Source organism: Panthera leo, chromosome B2, assembly GCF_018350215.1.
Source record: "Panthera leo isolate Ple1 chromosome B2, P.leo_Ple1_pat1.1, whole genome shotgun sequence".
Taxonomy (NCBI): domain Eukaryota; kingdom Metazoa; phylum Chordata; class Mammalia; order Carnivora; family Felidae; genus Panthera; species Panthera leo.
The window spans coordinates 47861458-47886772 of record NC_056683.1 but is presented as its reverse complement, the minus strand read 5'-3'; the positions used below and the strand labels follow the sequence as shown (position 1 = coordinate 47886772).

General features: G+C 39.0%; 1 pseudogene; it reads right to left on the bottom strand.

The window, feature by feature from the left end:
• Positions 1 to 1123: 1123 nt before the first annotated feature.
• Positions 1124 to 2480, bottom strand: LOC122220690 (annotated as a pseudogene).
• Between the last annotated feature and the right edge of the window lie 22835 nt (positions 2481 to 25315).

Below are 25315 nucleotides of genomic sequence, written 5' to 3'. Positions count from 1 at the left end.
CATGCAGTAAGTTTGTTTAATTACTTGAAGAATTGCCAGACTATTTTCCAAAGCAGTGCCACCATTTTTTTTTCATCCCCACCATCATGTACAAGTGTCCTGATTTCTCCACATCGACTGTGTCTTTTCTGTTTTTTAAAAGTGAAATGGTTATAATTTAAATCTATAAAAACTTCATAAGGACTTAAACTGAGAGAGGATAAAGTTAGATCTTATTGAATTTTATGTATTCATGGAAACTATATAAGAGTAAAGATAATGGGCTAAAATTGTACTTTTGTGGGAAGTTTTGATGTCTACAGTCATTTAAAGAAGGCTTATTTTATAGGACATGTGTGTAATTTATTGTCCAAACTACAATACATTAGAGAATGGAAGGAGTTCTATGTATAATTATGCTGGGGAACAAGGATAAGTTGAGGCTGTCCCAGACACACTGGGGCATGTGGTCACCTGATGTGTCATTAAAGATCTCACTATGCCTTCACTCATTTGGAAATATATTTTATTTTCTTTTTTAGCAGAAGTGATAGTTTGTATTTATCTCACACTTGGAGGCAAGAGTACATGAATATATTTGTTGTTTTAAGTTTTTTTAATTTCAAGATACTTTATTGTTTTATTTAAAAAAATGTTTATTTATTTTTGAGAGAGAGAGAGCAAGCAAAAGTGAGTGGGGAAGGGGGAGAGAGAGAGAGAGAGAGAGAGAGAGAGAGAATCCTAAGCAGGTTGTGCTCTGACAACCTGTGAGATCATGACCTGAATCAAAATCAAGTCAGACACTTAACCAACTGAGCCACTCAGGCTCCCCAAGGTACTTTATTTTTAAAACAGGTCAAAACATTAAGCTTTTGGCCCATTCTGCCAATGTACAAGCTACAAACGCTTGCTCAGCTGCTGGGAGGCACTCTTTAGTAGCATGTTCGACAAGTGAATAAAAATCCAGATGAAACAAATATCCAAATGGTTTCCATAGGAACACACTTAAGTGACTCCATCTCCTAGAGTTCACTATTGCTGCATCTATGCCAACCCTACTTACAAAGACATCGAAAAAATAGCAGTGATTAAGTTCAACAGTTCCCCCAAATCTCATAATTCAAGCTAAACTTGCATCTAACAGTTACAGGAGTGGCACATACTTGTTAATGCTAAGTAAAGCACAGGCAACAGGAGAATGCTCCATCCCTCTCTCCCAAACACAGGACACAGGTAGAGTGCTGATATCCTGCTCTTGTACTTCTAGTGGAAAGTCATGGTTGTATCAGTTGCCATGTTGGTGTCAACATCACATAGATAGTTGGCCTCTGGAACCCACTGAAAGTAGAAGCAGCAGCAACAGTGTAAGCACCTGTGTTTTCAAAAAGCATCCACTTGCCTGCATGCATCTTGGGCAAGTGACAGTGCTCAACAATGCCATCAAGGCTGTTACATGTCGGTCCCCAGTCACTGGTTCAATAATACTTCTCATCTCATCTGGTTTGGGTCTCTCTGCATAAGGGGCTTCATGCGTGCATGATCATAAAGAATGCAATTAAATGATCCATATACCCCATCATTCATGTAATACATAGAGATTTGTTCACTCGACTCATCTCATCATCAGAGCATGTCTATTCCTTTAATATGAGTTTTTTGGCAATGATATTAACCGTGATCATGAAAGCTGATGCAACATAACGTCTGCTGGGCTCAGCTATGATTCTCACTCCTGAGTCTGACGGCAAATACTTGTTCAGTGCTGGGTTGATAACACTGGTGATGTCTTCAAATTCAAGCTTTACATCTTCAGATCCAGGAAAGCCACCACCGATGTCAAGCAGAAACATGTTGAAACCAACCTCAGCTCCCATGTCAAAGACACAGCGGGTATCAGAGATGGTCTGCATGAAGGTCTCAGGATCAGTACAGCCACTTCCATATGGAAGCTGACACCGATGACATCAATGTGGAGCTCTTTTGCCCCAAAAGGAGCCTGCTGGTTTTGAGTGTGGCATCAGATTTAACACTGAGGCAACAGACTGCTTTGGAATCATCAGTGGCAATCTGCAACACTAACGTTGCCTTTGGATGTGCCCTGGCACCTTCCCTCAATTTGACTTCACTATCATCTTCTGGACTCCCATTATTGATAGAATACTTAATCTGAGACACTTGTTTGCATTTGCATAGGTAATCCTCTCTAGAGGTACCTGGAGACTCTGTACCAATTGTACTTCAGTCTTGCTGGCTCAATCAAATCCTGTCCCTATGGCAAGGAGCATCTTCACTATGGTTCTATTATCATTGCATTTGACTGCATAAAAGGGGGTGATCCAAGGATGAGCTCTTAAGCACCTCTGATGTTTCTTTGGAAAGTCTCCCAGGTCTGCGACATAGAAGGCATCCTTATCATTGGAAGACAAAACTTCATTAATTTTTTGGTCCGACATGTCCTTGGCAGTAAGGCCTTCATGGAGGAAATGGCAGTCAAACTGCATTACTAGAGTTGTTCATGGTTTCTTGATGTTTCCATGGAAAACTAAGAGATGGAATTTAAAGAAATTATTGTCAGCATTTCTCAAAGGCCATTCTCGGGAATTCCAAGTCCCCCCGAAGATGCGTGTGCTCTTGGTGCAGCAGTGGTGATGTTCTAATAAACACAGAATTTGCTGTCTTAGAGCACACAGGTGCCCTGGGCTGGCTCATGGCCCCTAGTGCAAAGGACAGCTCCCCCCACCCCAGCCCACCACCTTGCTCCCTCTCTGGGGGGAATGCCAGACCCAGGTGGCCCCTGAGCTCTGGCAGAGGGTCGCACCATAGAGGCTGAGGGCACTTACCTGTTGTTCCCTCGGAACAGAGCCAGCATAACTGATGCATACGGGAAATGAAGCCTAGCTGTTCAAATAGGCTGTATTGTTTTTCCAGCTAATCTGAAGCAGATTGCATTATGGATTTTACATTTTATATAATGTTGACATTTTAAAGATTTTTGTGGACCCTATATCATTTTTTTATTATACAAAAATAAACTCCTCCAGGAGTGCCTATTACTATATTAGGCATATAAATGTTGCCTTCTCCTCCAATATATATTAAAAAAATAATTCAGGTCACAGTGCTTAGTGTTGTGGAAACACGCACGAAGTCAGTCTGCATTTCAGGGATTGGGGTTTCTGAAACAGATTCTCCCATGCAAATCCTCTTTTCCAAATCCTCTTTTTTCCCCATTTCTCTTCCATTCTACTTCCCTGCTAACCAACCAACCAAACTGAGCCCAATATCTGCAGTACTATTGACTCTTAGAAAAATAACAACTGTCCTATTAATTGGAATTCTGATTTCCATGAATATACAGGGTCAGTTCAACAGCCTATAATGCTAGAGCCTGGCAGAGTATCACCATGAAAATGACAAACCGAGAGGCACTTGTTACTGCCCCAGGAGGGAAGGACCAAATACCATAGTCTTACCTTAATTCACCCTCTGGAGGACCTATCTTTGCCAGCAGCACAAACCGAGTCATGACCATTAAAGAACAAACAACTGTGAGAGAAAAGCAAGCTGAGAGAGAGGAAAACAATTGCTGTCCACTTGAATACACAGGAGGGCTTCTTCAAGAACATTTGAGTTGCATGGAAGGTTGACCCTCAAACAGTTGCCTAGGTCAGCAGGACCTGAGGCGATCCCTGGGGTGAGGACTGGTCAGGTAAGTTAAAGCCGCCTTCAGGGCACTTTCAACTTCCGGCACCAATTTCCTCAAGACAGAGGATGAGAAAGCAACACTGTTTGAGTTCAACTTTCTCCTTCACTGTTTTTTTTTTTTTTTTTCTTGTTTCCTTTGTTCCTGTGAGTCGAGTATATCCAAGAGTGACTTCTAATAGTTGGGCAAATTCTTTATAAGGATGTTGCCTCCTGGTCTGATCATGGACTTACTTTTTAGCAATCCAAACTCATTTTATAGACTCCAGGCATGATTGTGCAGAATGTTTTTAAAAGACATTTTTACTTCCAACCCTCTAAGTTCTAGGTTCCCTTTCACCATGAACTCTACATGAATTTTCTCAGTACCTAGTTATGTGTCGGGGAAGCTGCTATTTCTTGCTATAGTTTTACTTCCCAGTTCTTGAGTCATCTCATGTCTATTGTCTTCTATATATCCCTGAAACTGCCTTATGTCTGTTTGGGCTGATCTCACTCCTACCTTGAGGAATTCAAAACAGAATCTTTTTTTCCAGACAGAAATTATTCTATTTTTATTAATTGACAAAGTAGGATATTTACAGAAATACTCTTTCATGTATGTATTTTTTTAACATTTATTTATTTTTGAGACAGAGAGAGACAGAGCATGAATGGGGGAGGGTCAGAGAGAGAGAGAGGGAGGCACAGAATCTGAAACAGGCTCCAGGCTCTGAGCTGTCAGCACAGAGCCCGACGCGGGGCTTGAACTCACGAACCGCGAGGTCATGACCTGAGCTGAAGTCGGACGCTTAACTGACTGAGCCACCCAGGCGCCCCTCATGTATGTATTATTATATTATATATTATATATGTCTCATATGCCCATCACTGAAGAAAAAAAAATACTCTGTGGTTTTACTTATACTACCATTAACAAGGCTAATCAGAACTTTGCTTTGAATAAGATTTGGTGATCTTAATATCCTCACTAGATCTCTGCTGAATTTGAAAGTTGTTAATCACTTATTTCCTTAGAAGTTCTTCACTTTTTAGCTTTTGTGACACTGACATTTGTTGATTCTCCTCTTAATCCTCTGGCTATTTTTCCTGTCTCCAATGGCTTCTCTTTCTCAACGCATTTCATAGTTCTGTGCTTGGAGCCCCGTGCTTCTTACTCTAATCAATGGAATAACATATTCTGCAGCATTCAGACAAAAACTGCTTCTTAGTTACCCGTGAAAATCTCCTAAGAAGGTGCCACACTGGAAAACAATATAGCATATATTATCTTTTCCTTCAACATTGAAACTCCAGTTCCTACTGAGGCTCAGACAAAGTAGTGGTTTGCCCTTAAGGGCCATGCTGTATGAAACGTACATAACCTTAAAGATGAGCATCCTTTTTAACAAAGCAAGACATCTATCATAGGATAGGAATATGGGGACTGAGACTAAAGGAGGGTATATTTCTTTTGGAATGGCAGGTGGAGTTGCTGTACTTAGTAGATTGTGATCTCTTTCTGTTTTGTAAAGCATGCAAAGTTGAATTTGCAGTAGTGTGCCTGATCAGGTTTTGTTACTCTCCTAGAATCATCCTGTCTGTGCTCACCATTTCATGTACCATCTCTCTCTCTATGTGCATATATGTGTAGAAGCTGTTGGTATTTATACTAGTATTAGTGTAGTTTTAACATTCTGACTGAATGCGATAGGTCTGCAGATCACAAAAACATGGGAAACAGTTATGACTAACTACTTATTGGTATATAAGTAATTTTCCCATTCATTCAACAATTAATCCATTCAACTCACTGTATGGAAGGCTCTATGCTAGGTATTAGTGCTACTAGGACAAATTAGGAAAACAATCCCTGTTTAACAGACCATATTACCATATAAAGAGTGGTGAGTGCATGCATTCATTAACAGTTTACTGTGCATTAGGTACTGTGTAACACCCTGACAATATAAAGAAGCATCGTTTCTGATTTCTGGGGGCTGCCGATTTAGGGTTCATACAGGAGGGAAAAAGAATACATATATAAAATGGTCATTATGCTACAATAGATACATGCAGTAGCATCATGCAGAAAGTTATGTGGTATTTGAGAAGAAAGAATATTTTTGCAGTAAACTAACCTGCATCAGGGAGATATAAAAAGAAATCTTGACCTAAGAATTTTCTTACTTGTGTGATTTAATTATTGATATCATTGACTTGTTCTTTTGGGGTTGATCACTTCTAAAAGACAACCACTGCAGAGGGTTTGATGGCTGGTGGATGACTTTATACAAGAGGTAGCACTTAGTCTGGGGCTTGAATACTGTTATTATTTTAAATGTGGGGACACAGTTAGGGACAGTGGGCACTGTCATAGGCTGGAAGATCACCATAAGCTATAACATAAAGCTAAGTAACATGAAGTAGCATAACGTAAGTTAGTAATAAGGTGAACTTCAGCCTTCCTGACTATATAGAGGTTGTATGCAATAGGGAAAGGTAAAAACAAGATGAGGTAGTTGACAGGAGGTCAGCTTATAGGGATGACTTGTAGAGTAAGCTACGTAGAAGGATATGTATTAGTGCAATTTCCATCTTTCCCCACATTGCTCCATCCCAGCAGCTTTTATTAAGTGTTTACATTGCATGTGCACTGCTGTTTTCTGAAAATACATTTGACAAGAAGAGAGAAAGAAAAAAAGACAGGATTTACCTCCAATTGTATAGTTTAATTTAAAAATGGATAAACAAAGTAAGAAACACAGCACAATCTCATAACTGGTGCAGCATGAAAACATACAAAGAAAAAATTCTGGAATCTGCCTGGAGGAATCAAGGAAAGCTGTTCCCATTTGGTCACCTTGAATCGCATAATGAAGGAGCGGTAAGATGGTAAGGTTGAGGGCACTGCAGACGGAAGAAACAACAAAGACCAAAAGGTATGACAGATAGTGGCTTTCTGGGAGGAACTGTGTGTATTTCTAAAATGCTACGATTTACAATGTTTTTCTCCTTGGAAAGGGAAAGGAATCAGCACTGGTGGGACATGAAAATGGTCAGGAGCTGTTGAGCTTTATCCTCCAGCTTTGTCATGCTCTGGAAGGGATTAATATGGTGGATTATTATACTCAAATTTGTATTTTACAGCTTTAACTCTAGACAAAGTGTGGAAGGCATTTTGTAGTGGTATTTCTAGAAGTGAAGCCTGTCTACAAGAGGACAGTTAGGAGGTTCTTGTCCCACGGTGTGGTAGCAGAAATGGAGATGTAAGAGACATAAAGTTGAGTAGTCAGAGTTAAAGAATGAACATATATCTAGGATGAGGAAGTAGAGAGCACATAGGAAACTCACACAGTTCTTGTAATACCTGACTAAGTAGATAATGGCACCATTAGGTAACCTAACAGGTGATTTAACCAGGCTGCATCAGGGACTCCAAAGCTATGAAGTTACATGATACCTCTTCCCCATAAACATGTTTGGTGTGAGTTGCTAGGCAGAGGGCTATTTCGCTGATTGGAGAGACAAGACCTGGAGCTGTGTCTTCCAAACAGTAAGAAATTAAGGACAGTGAAGAAGACAGCATGAAGCTAAGACCACTGGAAGAAATTACAAGTATTTATGACTATGTTGTCTGTGCCTACCTATTATAAATTCAAGTAGAACTAGAAAAGGAATAGTGAGAAGAGATTCAACCACAGATTTGCAAAACTCACTCTTCCCTATAGAGAAAGATAAACAGTAGGTCTTTATATGTTTTATAAGCGTGAATTTTTCAAATTATTTGTTAATATTTAGGGTATGCAAATTTTTAGCTAATCCATTTTATAAAGAACAACTTTTTCCAAATGTGGCTTTGCAACAAGAATTTTCATTCAAATTCTAAAGAAGAGATACTCTGAGATACTCAATATGATTTGATTTCATAGGGATATTTAAAAAATAGGCAAAAAATGTGGCGTATGGTACACAAAGATAATTCATTCTAGTATATGTAAAGAAAAAATATCATGAATCATCATTATTTATCTTCTGCTAAGAAGTCAAACATGGAGAAATGCTTTGAATTTGATACACATTTAAACTGCAAAAAAAAAAATTAGAGCTTGTTTTTTTTTTGAAATGTAGAAATGTAGAAATTTGTTTTTGTAGAGTCTGTTACATACTTTTTTGATGTTTTCAAGGTTTTATTAAAACATGAAACAACAATCATCAATCTAATTAGGGGAAAGTCTTCACAATGAACATCTGTTGGTTTTGCCAGTCAGCATCCATAGAACCTTTATTTGGTAAAAATTTCCTCTGGGAAACTGCATTTCTTTTACTCTTGACAGTGAGATTAAGTGGTAATAAACCACACCTTGCTCTAAGGATGCATTCTGATTGGAATAAGGCAATCAGCAGAGCCCATCTCCCTGACTACAAAATGATCAGTCAATTCATACATGGGCACACAATTCAAGAAGTTGAGGGCCCTTGGAAAGGACGTTTTCTTCTCCTATGGGGACTATGTGAGGTGACTCTAGGGGAATCACTACATAGAACCAAAGAGGAGGCTCCCACTCAGAAGGCAGAGCAGATAAGCTGGATCTTTGTGACAAGGTTGAGCTGCATTTTCCTGTGTGTCCTAATATGCTAGCTAATTTAGTTAAGAACCAGTCTTCTACTGGTCTTCATGAGAGTGTCATGGGGCCTTTAGTAACTTTCATCTTTAATAACTCTAGGTAGTTTATGTACTGATTCAAACATATCATGTCCATAATTATCAGATCATTCAAGATAATGAATATGAAAGGAGAATTATTAGAGATACCATTTTAATACTTTAATAGAGGTTATTAATGGGAGTGCTTTTATAGGAAATGTAATTGAATTAAGGTATAATTCAGTTTATAAGAGGGAGAAATAGTCAACATGTGTCTTTGAGTATATAACCAAAGCCCTTTGAAAGCTGATGTACTGTGCTTTAGAAAGTTTCCTGTGTCTAATTTTACAATTTTCCCAACTGTTAAGATATAGGAAATGGAGCAAACAAGGGTGAATGTCATGGCTTTCTATAAAGTCTCTTTATTTCTTGAAAGAACAAAGTGAAGAACTAGTCATTTAGAGTCATATGATAGGAGAACTCAGGAAAGGTCAAGATTAATAGACCTTTATAGCACTTTAGATGAGTATTGCATCTTATTGGCCTCTAAAATGTTTACATAGAGTGAGCATGAGGTTTATCCTAAGTTAGAAGGACACTGTGACTCATTTCTGGGATATTGGAGGCTTCTCTGCATTTAGACCTTTGGGCGGCTGTGTTGGGGCCACTTTGCTGGGCAATGTGCGTGGGTCATAGACAATAGTAGAATGTGTGATAATGGCAGGAGGGAAAGTAAAAAACAGAATTTTAAGAAACAAATCATTGGCCATCTATCATATACTAGCCACCAAAGATACAAAGTCAATAGCAAAAGCATGTTTCATCTGGAAACTGTACCCAGGCCTATTATCTGAGGACAGTGACTCTTGTTCTAATAGACCCAACCTTCCCTTTTCATGATAAATCGTTTGTAATCTTCTCTTTACTGTCCTTGAGTGAAAATTACAGATAATATAAATTTAAAAAAATCAATGTAATTAAAAAATCAATATAATCATCTAACTGTAATATCCAAGGAATAGTATATAAAAATAATGTATATTTTTTCAGTATGTAAATGCTTAGGCTTGACTACACTAGATGATACGGTGAGGTAGTCAGGTGATACAGCTGTACATAGAATTGTGAATACAGAATCTACAAATAAAGAAATGTTATGATGTGACTTATTGGTAACTGAAATATCAGAATAGTGATGTGCTCTTCAAAACACTGAATAACTCTAGGAAAATTTCAAACCAAATAAAGCTTAATCTTCCCTGGATTTGCATTCTTGGAAAATTTAAGATACTAAAATTCAGTATATTAAAGTTGCAAAAGTTTTATATTTATATATGAAATGGACTTAGGTTCTAGATACAGATATTTGTAAAGTGATTTTAACCTGGTCCATTATTTGTGGTTTGTAACAGATGTTGGACAAATTATCGTTGTGTGAATACATGGTATCCACTCACTAACTGCCAGTAGCACCCCTTAATCATTATGACAACCCCAAAACACCCCTACCCATTTCTAAAACTACCCATAGAGAGCTGTAATGTCCCTTTGGTAATCAGTGTTTTACATGTTCATAGTTACCGAAGCCCTAAATCACGATGAAGTGCGAAGCTCCACGTAACTGTGTTATGCACAAGGCCAAATGGGGATGTAGAATAAGGATTTTGTCAAACATATAATTCATATTCATATATCTTTTAAATTATTTCCATATAAATATACATATCTTGTTCCTAAAAGAAGTTTTTTTAGTTTTTCTTACTCCAAATTAAAAGAATCGAATGAGAAGCAAATAGTAGTTAGGGGCCTACTTGGCATTTCAAAGAAAAACTTTATTTTGAAACTAAAAGGTCTCTTCTTTTCACATGTTTTATATTTGGTGTAGAGCCTGGAGTATGCTCAGATTCAAACATGCAACTCCAAGAATGGCTTTTATTTTGGAATTGGGTTGTACAGCCTCCATTACTGCCCGTGTGGTATGCCAGCCTGATCAATAGCCTGATGAGGCATGTGTGGCCTGCACTGCCCAGCCCCACCATTTTCAACCTAATTAGCAGCTGCTCAAAGATGGGAAACAGGTGCAGATCCAGGGCCAGACCAGGGAAGTCTGCCTGTAATTAACAAGGAAAAAAGGGTCAGATATTGGGAAGAATATCAAATCGGCCCACTGGGGTTAGCATGCTGGCCTCAAAGGCATAGTCACCTGAGATCTTAAGCATGCTAATGTAAATTATGCAAGCTTTCAAACAACGTGTCTGCATAATCAGTTGGCAGAGAGGAAAATGATTTTTTCTTTCTTTCTTTCTTTCTTTTTTTTTTCAATAGAGAAGGGAAAAAGGGCATCTACAAACTTATTTTTTTCTCACCATGTTGTGGACTTTCTCACCATGTAGTGACATTTCCTGAGAGGCAATCATGAGTCCTTAGAAGAAGCTGTTAAGCAATTACAACTCTTCTAGAAATAAGTGAAGTTTGGAGGAGAAGCTAATAATCAGGTTGTTGAGAGAATTATGTACTAACAGGTAATTGAAAGAAGACACATTATGCACACGTGGTTATGTATAATAAATTGATTTTGGTCATTGGCAACTTTCTGAATTACTCCATAAAGTGAAGCCCATTTAAGATAAGCAAGGACTTCCCAAGGGCCAGGTAAATTTGAAGAAGGCTAAAAACCAAATTTTTGAGCAAAAAAATGAAGGACAAGTCCACATGCCGTGTTCTGATTCTGGCTTTAATAGTCAATGCTTTCAGTACCAAGGAATTGGTTCTATTCCAAGTCATGGAGCTTTTCATGGACTCTAGGCTGAGAAGACTTTACACCCTGTCCTTTTTAGCATTTAGCCTCCCAGTAAACTGTCACCTACATGGTGCCAGATTTCCTAGGCTAGAAGGGAGTTTTATATTTCTGGTTGAGCAATTGGTGGCAATTTCATTCAACCTAGTGAAATTAACATGGGAAAAACAACCCCTAAACCTTAGATACTTAGCAAAGGCTTATTTCTTACTGTCAGTGCATGTCTTGTGGATTAACTATGGCTCCCTATTGACTTCATTAAAATATTAAGTGGAAGGAACTGACTTTCTCTGGGACGTGGCCCATCTTTGTGACAGAGAGGATACAACATGGCAGAACCTTGGAAGTGGTTTTCATCCCACTTACGTACCACTTTCCAATGATGTCAGTGAGGTGGGATATATAATCCTCTCTTGAGGAGGGATAGTAAATACTTTGGGTAATAATAAAATCAACTACAGTGAGTTGGACTAAATCTGTATACATTTTTAGAAAGGTAGTCCTTACTGTGGCATGAATACAAGTACCGATGGGTCTAAAACAGTGAAGTTTGTAAAATCAGAGCCAGAGAAAATGCTACTAGCTGCCTTATTTTTGTTTTCAAATATGCACCATTTTTGTTTTCAAATATGGATAAAGTGTCCAGGCACTTTATCGTTTTCTTTTGTACACTCATAGCAACCTTGGAATCTTGGAGTTATCCCTGTTTTATCAAAACTGTGGCTCAGAGACTTTCAGTGATTTACTCAAATCCGTTCAGCTAACAAAGTTGCAGCATGGGGATTCCAACCCAGCTTTGTCATAGAATGCCCTCTTCTGAATGCACCACACTGCCTCAGAAGATGTGGCAGGTCTGGCAGGTACCTTATCTCATGGGCTCATAACACAATCTGTTGCATCTGTCACATTGTGATTGTGAGATTCTTGGGGGCATAAGAGGGAACCTGTGCTGTCTGGAGAGCATCAGTCAGTAACTCTGGGCTCAGTGCAGTGTGCTTGAGTACTAAGCACAGAACACACACTTTCAGGATTGAAGTCAAGATGACTGAAGTCTTTCTAGGGACCCTTTACTTAAATATCTTTGTATTAGGGTTCCTCAATATTGCGTTGTGGATTTTTTTTTTTTTTGTTTTTGCACTGAATAGTCTTTTGCTCTGTGTGTGTGTAGCGGAGTTGTTCTTAGGATGTTTAGACGAATCTCTGGCCTCTACTCATTGGATGCCCATAACAACTTTCCCTTAATTGTGAAAACTAACTTGTCTCCTGACATTGCCAAATGTCTTTGATGTGTGTGTGTGTGGATGTGTACAAAAACACCCCTAGTTATAGGAACAACTACTTAAAATTTTTTTTTTAACATTTATTTATTTTTGAGACAGAGAGAGACAGAGCATGAATGGGGGAGGGTCAGAGAGAGGGAGACACAGAATCTGAAACAGGCTCCAGGCTCTGAGCTTTCAGCACAGAGCCTGACGCGGGGCTCGAACCCACGGACTGTGAGATCATGACCTGAGCCGAAGTCGGCCGCTTAACCGACTGAGCCACCCAGGTGCCCCAAGGAACCACTACTTTACACCCAAATGATAAATTTGGTACAGAATTACTGTAGATGGATACTGAACTCTATTTTATATGAACTCTAATCTTCTTGTATTATAATTATCCATTCTTTAAACAACATTAAGTGATCACTTACTATATTCAGGTACTTTGCTACTTTGGATGGGGGAGGAGTTGCTATGGTAATCAGTAAGACCACTCAGGTCTTCACTAGATGATACGCTTTGTAATTCTGTATCTATAAAGAAGCTAAGAAAGAGAGAAAAGTTGGATTGAAGTTCTTTACGTGGACAAGAAAAGACCGAGGGTTTTTAAAAATATATCAAATACAGAAAAGAATTTTGAGTAGGATTTGATAGGAAAAATGCAGGAAAGAAAATAACGCAGTTAGCTATCCCTCTCTCTCTTCAGGATCAACTCTGACCACCTATTTTTGAGGGTCATCCCAAAGCCTAAAATATCTTTAAATAAATCTCTTGCTCTCGACAGTCTCAGGGATTGATGATGCTAAATCTAGAAAGAACCTTAGCCTCCTCTAAACCTTGGGGCTGAGACCTGCCAGGAAAGATGGTAAGGTGAATCAAAAAGTCTCTTCTTAATCTTAGGAAGATAATAAAGAAGATAAGAAGGAAGAGAAGGAGAATAAGGAAGAATGCAGGAAGGAGAGGAAAATGAGGGACTTAGAATGTGATATAGCAGGAAGATCAGAAAATTTAGACAAAGTTGAGGTTCAGACTATGAGACCTCAGGCCAGTTGTGCATTAGATGTTACATCATCTCTAGAATGGGAGGAAGAATTATTGCCTTCCACATGGGTTACTGTAAGAATTAGATATGCCATATTTCCTCTTGAGACACATTTGAACATTTTAAATTGACATGCACATGTAATGTGCTTTTTGTTAGTCTCCTCCCAATTTTGCTACCTATTATTATCATGGAAGGCTGGAAGGAAACTAGGCTTTCTGACTGGAAAACTGCAGTTTACCTATAAGTTTTACATACCTATTTGGAAGTCAGGTCAAGGAGCTTTGGGAAAGGTGAGGAGGAGATGAAGTGGGTTCCTATTAAAAAGGGCCTACGTTGGGGGTGCCTGGGTGGCTCATTTGGTTAAGCATCTAACTCTTGATTTTGGCTCAGGTCATGATCTCATGGTTTCTGAGTTCAAGCCTTGAATCAGGCTCTGCGCTGACAGTGAGGAACCTCCTTGGGTTTCTCTCTCTCTGCCCCTCCCCTGCTTGCATGTTCTCTCTCTGAAAATAAATAAATAAACTTAAAAAACCCCCAATAAATATAAAAAGACCTACATTGGCTAAAGAATGGAATCAATGATCAAAAGAGAAGACGTAGTTTGAAGCAATCAATTAGCAGGGTTTAAACAAATAAACAAAAGAGAAGCCATTATACAAATTAAGACCATTTAGCTTCAGAAGAATGTCTGATTACTGACCGTGACAAAAAGCCAGGAAGATGGGGCACATTTCTGTTTGAGTGCCCTCCAGTTCTGTTAATAGACCATGTATGGTGGCTATCAGAACTTCACTCTCAGTGTCCACCTTTTTCTTGTTGAATTCCACTGGAAATTTTATGTCTACTGGCATTATAAATGACTTGGATGTCTTAGTGTTTCATCATTTAGTTATGATTCTAATTATATCTTAAATAAGAATGTTCTGGAACTTGTTTTAGTTGGAGACCAAGGCCCATGAAACATTAAGACCCCTATTTTGATTGCATTACTTCGCATGTAGGAACAGCTTAGTGAATATCAGTTGATTGAGACATTGATTCTACACAAATTGAAGTAAAGTTCCATATATGGTTAAGGCTCTCTTTGAAGTCTAAATTTCCTGTTGTGATGCTTGTTTTTAAGTGCAAGGCATTATTTTTAACTACAAGACATTCAAATTTAATAGTTGGGTGAACAAGGAAATAAGCCATTTTATCTCTATTTAACACATGAAAAAACTTAAGTCTAGACAGTACAGTGTTTTATTTAAAGTCACATGGAAAGTAAATTTAAGCCGGTACTCTGTTTCTAGGAAATCACGAATTACCCAACCACAGCCACTTTCTTAGCCTTAATCTAACAAACACCAGGCTAAAACATGTCCCCTGTAGGACTGAAATGATTACCTAGGTGCCCTACATCACAGTGCATATTTTTAATACTGGGGGAAAATGGCTATATCTTATAAACTACAAGGAAATAGAGTAGCATCATTAGATATTTCAGTCAAGTTCAACAGCTGGCCTCAATTCTTCTTTTAAAATGCAAAGCCTCAAAATAGACAGACTAAGATTTATAAAAATAGATCTGTCTGTCACTTCTAATTTTACATTTTGCAAACAAGTTGTGCTTCAATGAAAATTTGCAGATAGATTGAGCATCTGGCAATAGAAAGATTGTCAGGATTTCTGTGGTTTGGATTCAGACTACAAAGGATAATTGGTAAAGATAATCTTTTGTTTGAATCGCCTAAATGATTTTACCTCACTAACCCTGACAACAGATGGTGAGTATAGTTATTATCAACTCATTTTTATGAGAGGGAGGCCACTGAAGAGCCAAAGCACTGGATCCCCCCTTGCTGCTGAAGCCATGTATCATTGTGGAATAAGGTCCAGCCTGGGTTTGCAAGCCTAGCTTTGTCACTAACTGGCTTTGTGATCCTTGACACATCTCTAATAGTTGGAGCTTCCTGTGCTGAGCTGTACTACAACAGAGTAGATTAGACCTCCCTACTCAAAGTGTGGTCCATGGACCGACATCATTAGTGTCACTGGAAGCTGGTTAGAACTTAGACTCTCAGGCCTCCCTGTAGACCTTGGGAATCAGAATGCACATTCAAAATAGCTCCCAGGTGATTTCTATAAATGTTGCAGTTTAAGAACCCCTGGGCTTAAGGCTCTTATGGCTTCTTCTAGTTGAAACACTATTATTTTGAGCACAGGGATGGTGGGGACTGTCCTACAAGCCCTAATAGAGCCCTTGGCATAGAGTGCATTATGGGATGAATAAACGAATGAGGAGAAAGGTGTTCTTACCCAGTCAACTTCAAAGACAAGTCATTTTGACCAACAAGACCTTGAAAATCTCAGAAAGCTCCTTTTGTAAGTTGCGCCAATTGTTCCCCCACATAGAAGCATGAGAACCCTGTATTCTTATATCCATTTCTTCCTTTTAAACAAAATGATCTTACTTCCACATTAAAAAAAGAGTTGCCTCTCACCTCTCTCTGCACTTAGCTGATTCTAAGCGGTACAAACACCAAACCAATCTGTCCTTTTCCTTGAAGCTGCTTTCTTTCCCTTTCTCAGTCCACCTGCTCAGGCATCACATTACTGCCAGCCCATTTGCACCATCTGCTCATTTAAGTGTCCGTTGATGGGAGGACAGAGGACACCTGGTGACCATGAAGTCGGCCCAATACACTGAAGAAAATCAGCAAAGTGGCAAAAAGGCATGAAATAAAACAGACCTTGGGAATCCAGAGGGTAGAGTTTCAGAGGAAGGAGGGATGAGCAAAGTGGGTTGAGCTTCTGAGGCCCTGGGCAGTCTTTTAATTTCCTGACCTTTTGCTCTGTGAGCACTGCTCTGTGAAAGGAGAGAGATTCCTAAGGAAGCAAGAACACATTTATTTTCTGCTGAACAGCTGCTTCCTGCAAAGCAAATGGTACATGGTGAGCCTGTACTGGGTACCTGTTGGAGTGAAGATTGTTAAATGTCTACAAGGCCACCTGTATGTCTAAGCTGCTAGCTAGGTCATTGCTTCTAATTCTGCAAAGCATCCGTAGTCAGCTGTTTATCATTTCTGAAAGCAGATTCAGATGGAAAGACCTAGCTATAACCTGCAGAAATATGGCCAGAGGGCTACTCTGGAAGTTTGGGCCTCAGAGAACCACACAGAGGGCCCCAGGCCAAAGTTAGGACACACCATCCTAGATGTACTCCTAGGAGCCTCAACGGTCAAATGTCTCCTCAGCCCAGAGTTACTTAAAACCAACTGTCACACATTTAGGTCATGGTTTCAATTCTTAATAGAAAGTGACTGTTTTGTTTCTCCTCAGCTGGTAGTATGCAAGTTCATTAAAAGCATTAGTAGTGGTGGGCATGAGGATCTGAACCTTAACAGAATTCACTGCAAATAGTTAATCAGAGCCATTTTTACAAAAGAAGTGTAGTGATTAAGAGAGTCATCTCTGGGAATAGAATCCTGACTTCATAATGTACCTGTGTGACTATGGGTGAATTCATGTTCTTCTCAGTTTTCTTGTCCATAAAATGGGATGATGATAGTAACCCACCTCACAGCATTGTTGTAAAGACTGCATGTACCGTATAAAGAAATAGAATCTGGCATACAGTTAACTGCTACACCGTTTGCTATTATTGGGGAAGAGAGATTGTTCTGAAACTTGTTTTCTCTTATCTTTTTTACCCACAGAAGGAAGAAGCTAATTACGGAAACTGTTAGGACTCGCATTTTGCATGGATTCCAGGTGATAAACCTCTTCCACCTTTCCACTTCTTGCCAAGCCTTGTTTCCCATTACCTTATTATTTGACTCCTAGCTCTGTCAGAGAAAATAAGAAAGAAATCTATCTAATGATTCTTTCCTGTAGTGTCTTCCTTGTCAGCATCTGCTCAATCGCTAGTAGATATTGATGTATTGAAGGTTCCCTCAAGCTTGTTCAAACAGGGAATTAACTCTAATTCTCAGCGATGAGAGGGGGCTTAGTTGGAGCCAAAGTATCTTGCTGGCCTTAAAACTAAGTCCGGACCCTCACAATGGGGTAAGTCAAGAGTCTCAAACTCAAATGCCCACAGGGGCCTGAGAGCAAAGTGCTATCAGCCTCTCTTCTATTGCTCACTTTAGACAAAGACAGGCAGATAATTGTGCAAGAGCAGGATCAACAGCCATTCACACCAGATCTTAGTTTGGGAGAAATTAACAAGCGGTGAGGCCTGTGGAGAAATGGCATCCATATGAGCTAAAGAGGGAAGCTGCTCTCAGTTCACGTGAGCCCAATGTTGCTCGATTTTCTGATCTTTAAAGAGAAGAAGCCCTCAAGTGTGATTTTTTTTTTTCAAGTGAAATCTCCAGATTTGTTATCTGCTGAAAATTGCAGATGTCAGAACATGGAGGGAGACAATGAAGCGTGTTTATGAGTGGAATCTAATCTGTAGGCTTCAATTTTGGGTTAAGTTATGTGCACTTAGATCCTTCTCTGTGCCAGCCAGTATGTTATACAGAATGCTTAATGTGCCTGGTCGAGGGCTGGGTGCTGTAGGGAGAGGGGAAAAGCTTCATCTTGGTCAGGAGATATGAGTCTCATGAATGAGGGATTTTTTTGACTTTTTCCTCTAACTTTTGATTTTGAAATAATTTCAGATACACAGAAAATTTGCAAAAGTAGTACAAAGACTTTCCATGTATAATTCACCTACAGTCTCTAAATATGGCTAATATTTTATCATATTTACTTTCTCATTCTCTTTGTCTTGTTCTTTTTTTTTTTTTGAGAGAGAGAGAAAGAGAGAGAGAGAGAGAGAGAAAAGAACGAGTGAGGGAGGGGCAGAGACTCTTAACCAGGCTCCATGCTTGGAGCCCAATGCAAGGATCAATCCCATGATCCTGGTATCATGAGTTGAATCAAAATCAAGAGTCAGACACTTCACCAACTGAGCCACCTGTGCCCCATCTTTGGCTTGTTCTTTATCTCTATTCCTTTCTTCTTTTCTAGGTGTATCTTTTTCTATGTGTGTGTATGTGTGTGTGCACGTGCCTGAAAAATTTGCGAGTAAGTTGAAGAATCAGTGTCCTTTTACTTCCAAATGGTTTAGTGTATTTTCTAAAAGCAAGAATATCTTCTGACATACCACAGTATAATAGATCAAGAAATTAACATTAATGTACATCTATACATATCTGATCTATAAAGATCGTTCAAATTTCATGCCACAGTGTCTTTATAGCAAAAGAAAAATTTCAGTCCCAGAATCCAAAAGTGTCCATATTGCTTCTTTATATTCTTGTTTGTTGGCTGAGGTGGGGGTGGGGAGGCAGTTTGTCTTTCATCAGAAAAGACAAATCTCTCTTGTCTTTTATGACATTAATATTTTAGAAGACTACAGGCCAATCCTCAATAATTTGGAAGAGTAGAGATTACCTTTCATTTTGGGTTTGTTAGTATTTCCTAACGATTAGATTCAGATCATGTATTTTTTTCAGGAATACCAAGAAGTGATGTTGAGTCCTTCTCAACATGAGAAAGACACAATGCAAGTATTTGAGGTGTCCATTTGGTTTCTTTTGTTTGTTAAAATTTTATTTTAGAGAGAGTGCTAGCAGGGAAGAGGTTCAGAGGGACAGAGAGAGAATCTTAAGCAGGTTCCACATTCAGCATGGAGCCTGATGTGGGGCTCAATCCTACAACCCTGGGATCATGACTGGAGCTGAAATCAAGAGTCGGATGCTCAATCGACTGAGCCACCCAGGTGCTCCAGAAGACTGTCCATTTGTTTTGGGAAGAGAAGTATTAACTGTACAAGTACTTGCCTTTCAAATTGGCATTTTGCTATTGTTTTTGTTATTTTAGCCTTGTTATTAAGATCCTATTCAAATTCATTCAGTCTACATAAAGGTTTCTCCTCTTGCTCCTCTTCTCCCACTCTACATTTGTTTTCGTGATGAAATATCCAGATTCTTTGGGTCCATTTGGTATTGAGATTATATGCAAACCTGTGAAGTTTGATGAATTGGTAGCTGAAAGGATAGCCAAAAAAAACAGACAGACTCACTATTGAATTTGGTAACAGGAGCCTTTCCCACTACTTGGGCCCCCAGAGACTTTATATATGAAGCAAGAAGCAGACTGTGGGTTAAATGGAGTGTAGACATGCCTACCTACTTCCTCTTCACTTTAACAAAAGAAATAATTCCCTGCATTTATATAATTTTTGAAAAATTCTCAAAAATTTATCACATTTGTTATCTCCTCTTTATAAGAGAAAACAGTACACAGGTAAAGATTTAAAAATACTAGCAGGAGATAGTCCCAGACTGGAATCCTAGTTTTGTTCCTTGGGACAGTCATTCTGTGGAAATGCCTTATGAAATCCCCAAATTTGAGCAGCATCAGAGAGCAGCAGAAAGGCACAGGCTTTTGAACTAACAGGTTTTAGTTGGAGCTTCAGATTTACTGTCCAGTATTTGTGGAATCCTAGACAATTTGCTCTCTGGAGCTCAGTTTCCTCATTTGTAAAATGGAGGATTATCTTGCCAGACTCTCACAAGAATTAACAAGATAAGCAAAAGGCAAACATTTAACTCAGTGTACTTGGTAGATAGTACAGTGAAATAAATGTGGATTTTCTTTCATATTCCTTTTTATCTAGGCACCTTCAACGGTTTACTAATTCCTTCCTTGTTACAAAGTCCATTGGGAGGAATTTCAGTATCTAGTAATACTAACAAAGATTTGGTAAAAAAGAGGCACATAATTTTATTTATTTTTATTTTTATATGTTTATTTATTTTTGAGAGAGAGAGAGAGAGCATATGAGCCGGAGAGGGGCACAGAGAGAGGGAAATAGAGGAGCCGAAGGAGGCTTTGGTGCTGTCAGTGCAAAGCCCCACTTGGGGCTCAAACTCACAAACCATGAGATCATGACCTGAGCTGAGGTTGGATACTCAACCACCTGAGCCACTGAGGTGCCCCTGGAATTTTAAATAATTTTAACAACCTGACATGTTGGACATATGCACACTATCCTTACAGTCCTAAAATCATAAAAGCAAATATCAATGATTGGTAAGTTTTACATGAATATGATGCATTTAACCACAATATTTGCAGAATCAATTTGGCAGTCACAAATAGGAAGCCTCTGGATCTTGGTTCTATGTAGAAATGCCCTTTTTGTAATTTAAACAGTTCATTACAATTGGAACTCAAGCATATGTGTGACAAAGTAGGTGACAAAGTCTTTCATGTATTGAAAGAGATTATCAGGAACTGAAGGAACATGGTCCTACATAGAGGAAATTGTCGCTCTTTCAGTTGTTGAATGTGGAATGACAGTGTGCATGGAAGCCCTGGCTTTGGGTTCAGTGGCTTACAGATTCACTTGTGTTCACTTTAGTTTTTTTTTTTTTTTTTTTAATGTTTATTTATTTTTGAGAGAGAGAGAGAGTGAGAGAGCCAGAGAGTGAGTGGGGGTGGGGGTAGGGGAGGGTCAGGGACAGGGAAACACAGAATCTGAAGCAGGGTCCAGGCTCTGAACTGTCAGCACAGAGCCAGATGCAGGGCTCGAACCCACAAACCGTGAGATCATGATCTAAGCCAAAGTTGATTGCTTAACCAACTGAGCCACCCAGGCGCCCCTCACTTTATATTTTTACAGGCATATGACATCATAGTCCAAGTAAATGTAGAACAATCTTGAATTTCTTTTTTCTAACTTTTATAGGAAGTTACCTTGTTACAAAGCTATTTTTGCTTTCCTTCTATATTTGTAAGGGAATAAGTCATCAGAAACGGTAGGGAGGATGGAGGCTACAAATGGGAGCATTGGATACTTCCTAGTTGAAGAGAAAGAACAATAGTGACATCATCCACATTTTTTTTTTAATACTGCTCATATTCAGGATCAACATATGACTGATGATCCAAACTGGCTTACTTGAGAGAAAGAGGGTATTAGTAATTTTACTGAGACAAAACAAGTAAACAGACTAACTGAGCCAAACCAGGGCATGCTATCCTTGAGGACTTCCGTCAGGAATTAAAATTACCAGATAGGTTAAGTTTCATAGAATGGCTAAGTAAATAAAACTGCAGGTGGGCAGTAATTCCCTCACTGCTACCATCGCTCTCTGTCCAGTGCCCATCTTTTCCAGGCTGTTTAGGGTACTCGATTGCAGGCATCTCCCCACGATTCAGACTTTAACTGGCTTTTCTAGAAGAATGTATGTAGTTGGTACCCCTCTCCCCCCATTTCTCTTGACTCATTTCAGAGTACTGAAAATTTATCTTAGAGACTCCCTTACAATAAGGTGTTTATTTCTGGTGGACTTAGTGCGGTGACCTTTTAGAACAGAACTCACGGTCATAAACAACATGGGAAATCTGGCACTAAAATAATTGGAAAGTGACTATTTTTGTTTTAGGGAGAGGGGTTTTGTTTGTTTGTTTTACCATGAAGGAAGAAGTCTTCTCCCCTTCACTTTACAATCCTGTGTACTTGTGAAGCATGGGCATCTGTAGCCTTTTCATGTGCCTTTACTCAATTGTCCCTCCCCACAGGAGGAGCAGGTAGTCTATGTAGGGTGGCTTAGTCATGGAGCACAGGCTTCCCATTCTAAAGAGGAGTACAAATGAGATCTGGAGAGGCAAAGTGAGATGCTCAGTGTCACAGCAAAAAAATTATTTCTGACGTACATAGATTTGGGTCCAGTTGATGGAGGAGTCATAGGGACTTCTGAATTAATAATAGGGGTACTATAATAATAATAATAATAATAATAATAATAATAGCCAAAGCATATGGTGCCCACCATATACAGGCATTGTTCTAAGAGCCTAATGCCTATTAGCACTTATACCTAACATATTAATCAATATTTAAATTTTTTCCCTAATGGTAAATGCAAAATTTAGACTTTTTTCCTTCATGGGGAATAGAATTAATTGTTTGCAGCACATTAGCTCTGTTTTGTTTTATTTGCAAAGAAAGCTTTGGGTAGATAGTTTCCTCATGTAACTTAGTGCTATTAGCCCTTTCCTTTTACATTAGATGAATATTTTTCAGCACACATCTTGCTGCTTTCGGTTCAAGGCTGAATGTGGCTTTGTCTCGCAATGTTTATATTTGTGCTGAAGTAGTGTGGACTCATATGATTAGGTAAGGTTTGTTGCTCGAGGCAATATTATGCAATTGCTTAAAATCTTACTCCGTTCATATGGTTGATGGTCTTCAGTGGCATTTAACTCCTGTTTTGTGTTTAGTTGTATTCAAGTACTTTAGGACAGGAGTTTAGTTAGCTTCCTGGGCTGGACTTTCTGCTTGATATTATTATTTAAGCTACATTTCAGATATAGTGAGGGAGGCAGGGAGGGGAAGGTAAAAAGAAAAAGGAAGAGAAAAAACATGGGACACATTGTCATTCATTACCCATTAAATGTTTAGGAAGTATTGTTTTCCTCAGTATGAACTAGAGATACAATTAGCCTGAAGAGTATCACTTTTTTATTTTTATTTTTTAATGTTTATTTATTTTTGAGAAAGAGAGAGAGAGAGAGGCAGAGAGAGAGAAAGAGAGAGCACAAGCAGGAGAGGGGCAGAGAGAGAGGGAGACTCAGAATCTGAAGCAGGCTCCAGGCTCCAAGCTGTGGGCAAAGAGCCAGATGTGGGGCTCAAACTCATGAACTGTGAGATCTTGATCTGAACCAAAGTTGGATGCTTAACTGACTGAACCACCCAGGCAGTCTTAAAAGGCATCACTTTCTATATAAATCCAAGTAAAGGCTTGCTATGAGTGTTGGAGTGACGTGTGGTTGGCTATAGGCTCTTCACTGTCCAGTTCAGGTCTCAGTGATTTTTCTTGGAGTTCCAGCCACTGAGTTGGGCACTTAGTTAATGCTCCATATATAATGGAATGGAGGGATTAAGACTTAAGGAGAGAACTGAAATATGGTAGAATATTAGAAAGGGGTGGTTTTGTCATATTGAAAGATGCCAGGACAGGCTTTACAGTAGATTAAAAAAAAAAAAGAAAGAAATATTGATAATTAGTTATGGTAGGTGCTGAGCCAGAAGACCCAAGTACCAACCCCAAGTGAGGACTCCCCCACCACTGGAAGACAGCAAAGATCAGAACACAGCCAACTGTTAGCAGTAGGAGCCCACAGACCTCTCTACCCACTGCCTCATGTAGGCTTCAGATCCCTGCAGAGAACTCAACACACAAGGCACTGGTCAGAAGAGTAGGCTACTCAGAGAATGAAGAAATGCAGCAAGATCAGTGTCTGTAATATGGCTAAAAGGTCTCTCTGATGGCCACTCAAGGTAGTGGACTGTACATAACACTCTGATGTTGCTGGCAAAGACCCGGTTCTCCTCCTCTGGAGGCAGATGGACTGGTTGGACTGGCCGGGTTCTTTATGGCCCACAAGCTTATGTAGTACAAGGACATTCATGTGTATTGAGTTGTATTGGGTTGTAATGGATTGTACTGAGTTGTACTGGGTTGAGTACTCAGAACAGAGGAAAAGTTTCTCCTAATTAGGAAGAAGAATATGGGGCTCCATGACAGCTCTCACCAAGCTTCCACATAGGTGAATGTTTCAGGTCCAAGACGCTGATGGGGCAAGTCTATTGCAGGGTAGCTGTGTCCCCAACAGTAAGGAAGAGACAGAGGGGAGTGAAGGATCAAACTAGAAATGTACTCCTTGAAAATGAAAACTATTTCTCTCTGTCCCTCCCCTCAATTTTATGAATGGCAGACATTACTAATCAGTCATGAGAGTGTTTCCAAGTTAATTGGGATACAGTCAGAATCCTTTTGCTCTGTTCTTCAGAATCCTTAACAATCATTTCAGGTGGGCATTGTCAACTATAGGGAGTTAGTGTATGATTTAAAATCTGTTTATTAAAAGACTAAAGATCTGATCTTATGAAATTAAAGACATGTCAACTTTGAGGAAGGAAGAGAGTGGAAGACAGCTATCTGTATTGAAGCAGGTCTGTGAAATGTGGTCAGAAGAAGAGAAGATCCCAGTAGGGGAGAAATGGATTGTACAAACTCAACTGGGTTGGCATGGGTGGATGAATGAATGAATGAATAAATAATGAGAGGTACATTTGAATTAGTCAGAATGTCTGTATTCCCCTCATGGCATTTTTTTCATTTTTAAACAACCTTGGGCAAGCCCCATATGTCAGATATTTCCTAGCAAAACAAAGATCGGAAGTGTGGCAATATCCTGATAATTCAGGCAAAACCTCCACTTCTGTTTAGAGTACAGAAAATACCACTGGGAAAGAGAATTATAAATAAAAACATGTTTTTCTTTTATAACAGCATGTCATTATCATCTTTATGAATTTATATGACATCTTTTACTTAGGAAAGTAAATGGAATTCCATTAATGTTTAGAAATGATTACTGAAGAACTATCCAGTGTAGGATGGCATTGAAATCCAATACTCATGTGAGGAGACTTGAGCTCTTGTTCCTGAACAATTAAGCTGAACTCCCTGTCAGTCATATTTTGACTAAAGCATTCCAATAAGAAGTGTAAAATTTTGTAAATTATATCTTGAAGACCAAAATAGGCAGCTAACAGAGAATGCCTTCATTTTGTATTTTTCTTAAGTTATTTGGGGTTATGTTCATATAGCTTTTAACCAAATAATCTTGGTTTACTTAGTGATATGGAGCTCATGATTTTAGTTCTCTGCTCGCTGCTGTAGATGACCTGTGCATCTTTACTTCCTTGTGAACTGTTCAATGTAAATTAAGAAGAAATTATATTATGTGCCTTTTAGTTATCAAAAACTAAAAATATGTAAAATTCTACAACCAAAGCAACCCCTGGTAACATTTTGGCGATATATACCTTTTCAAAAAACACAGCAGAG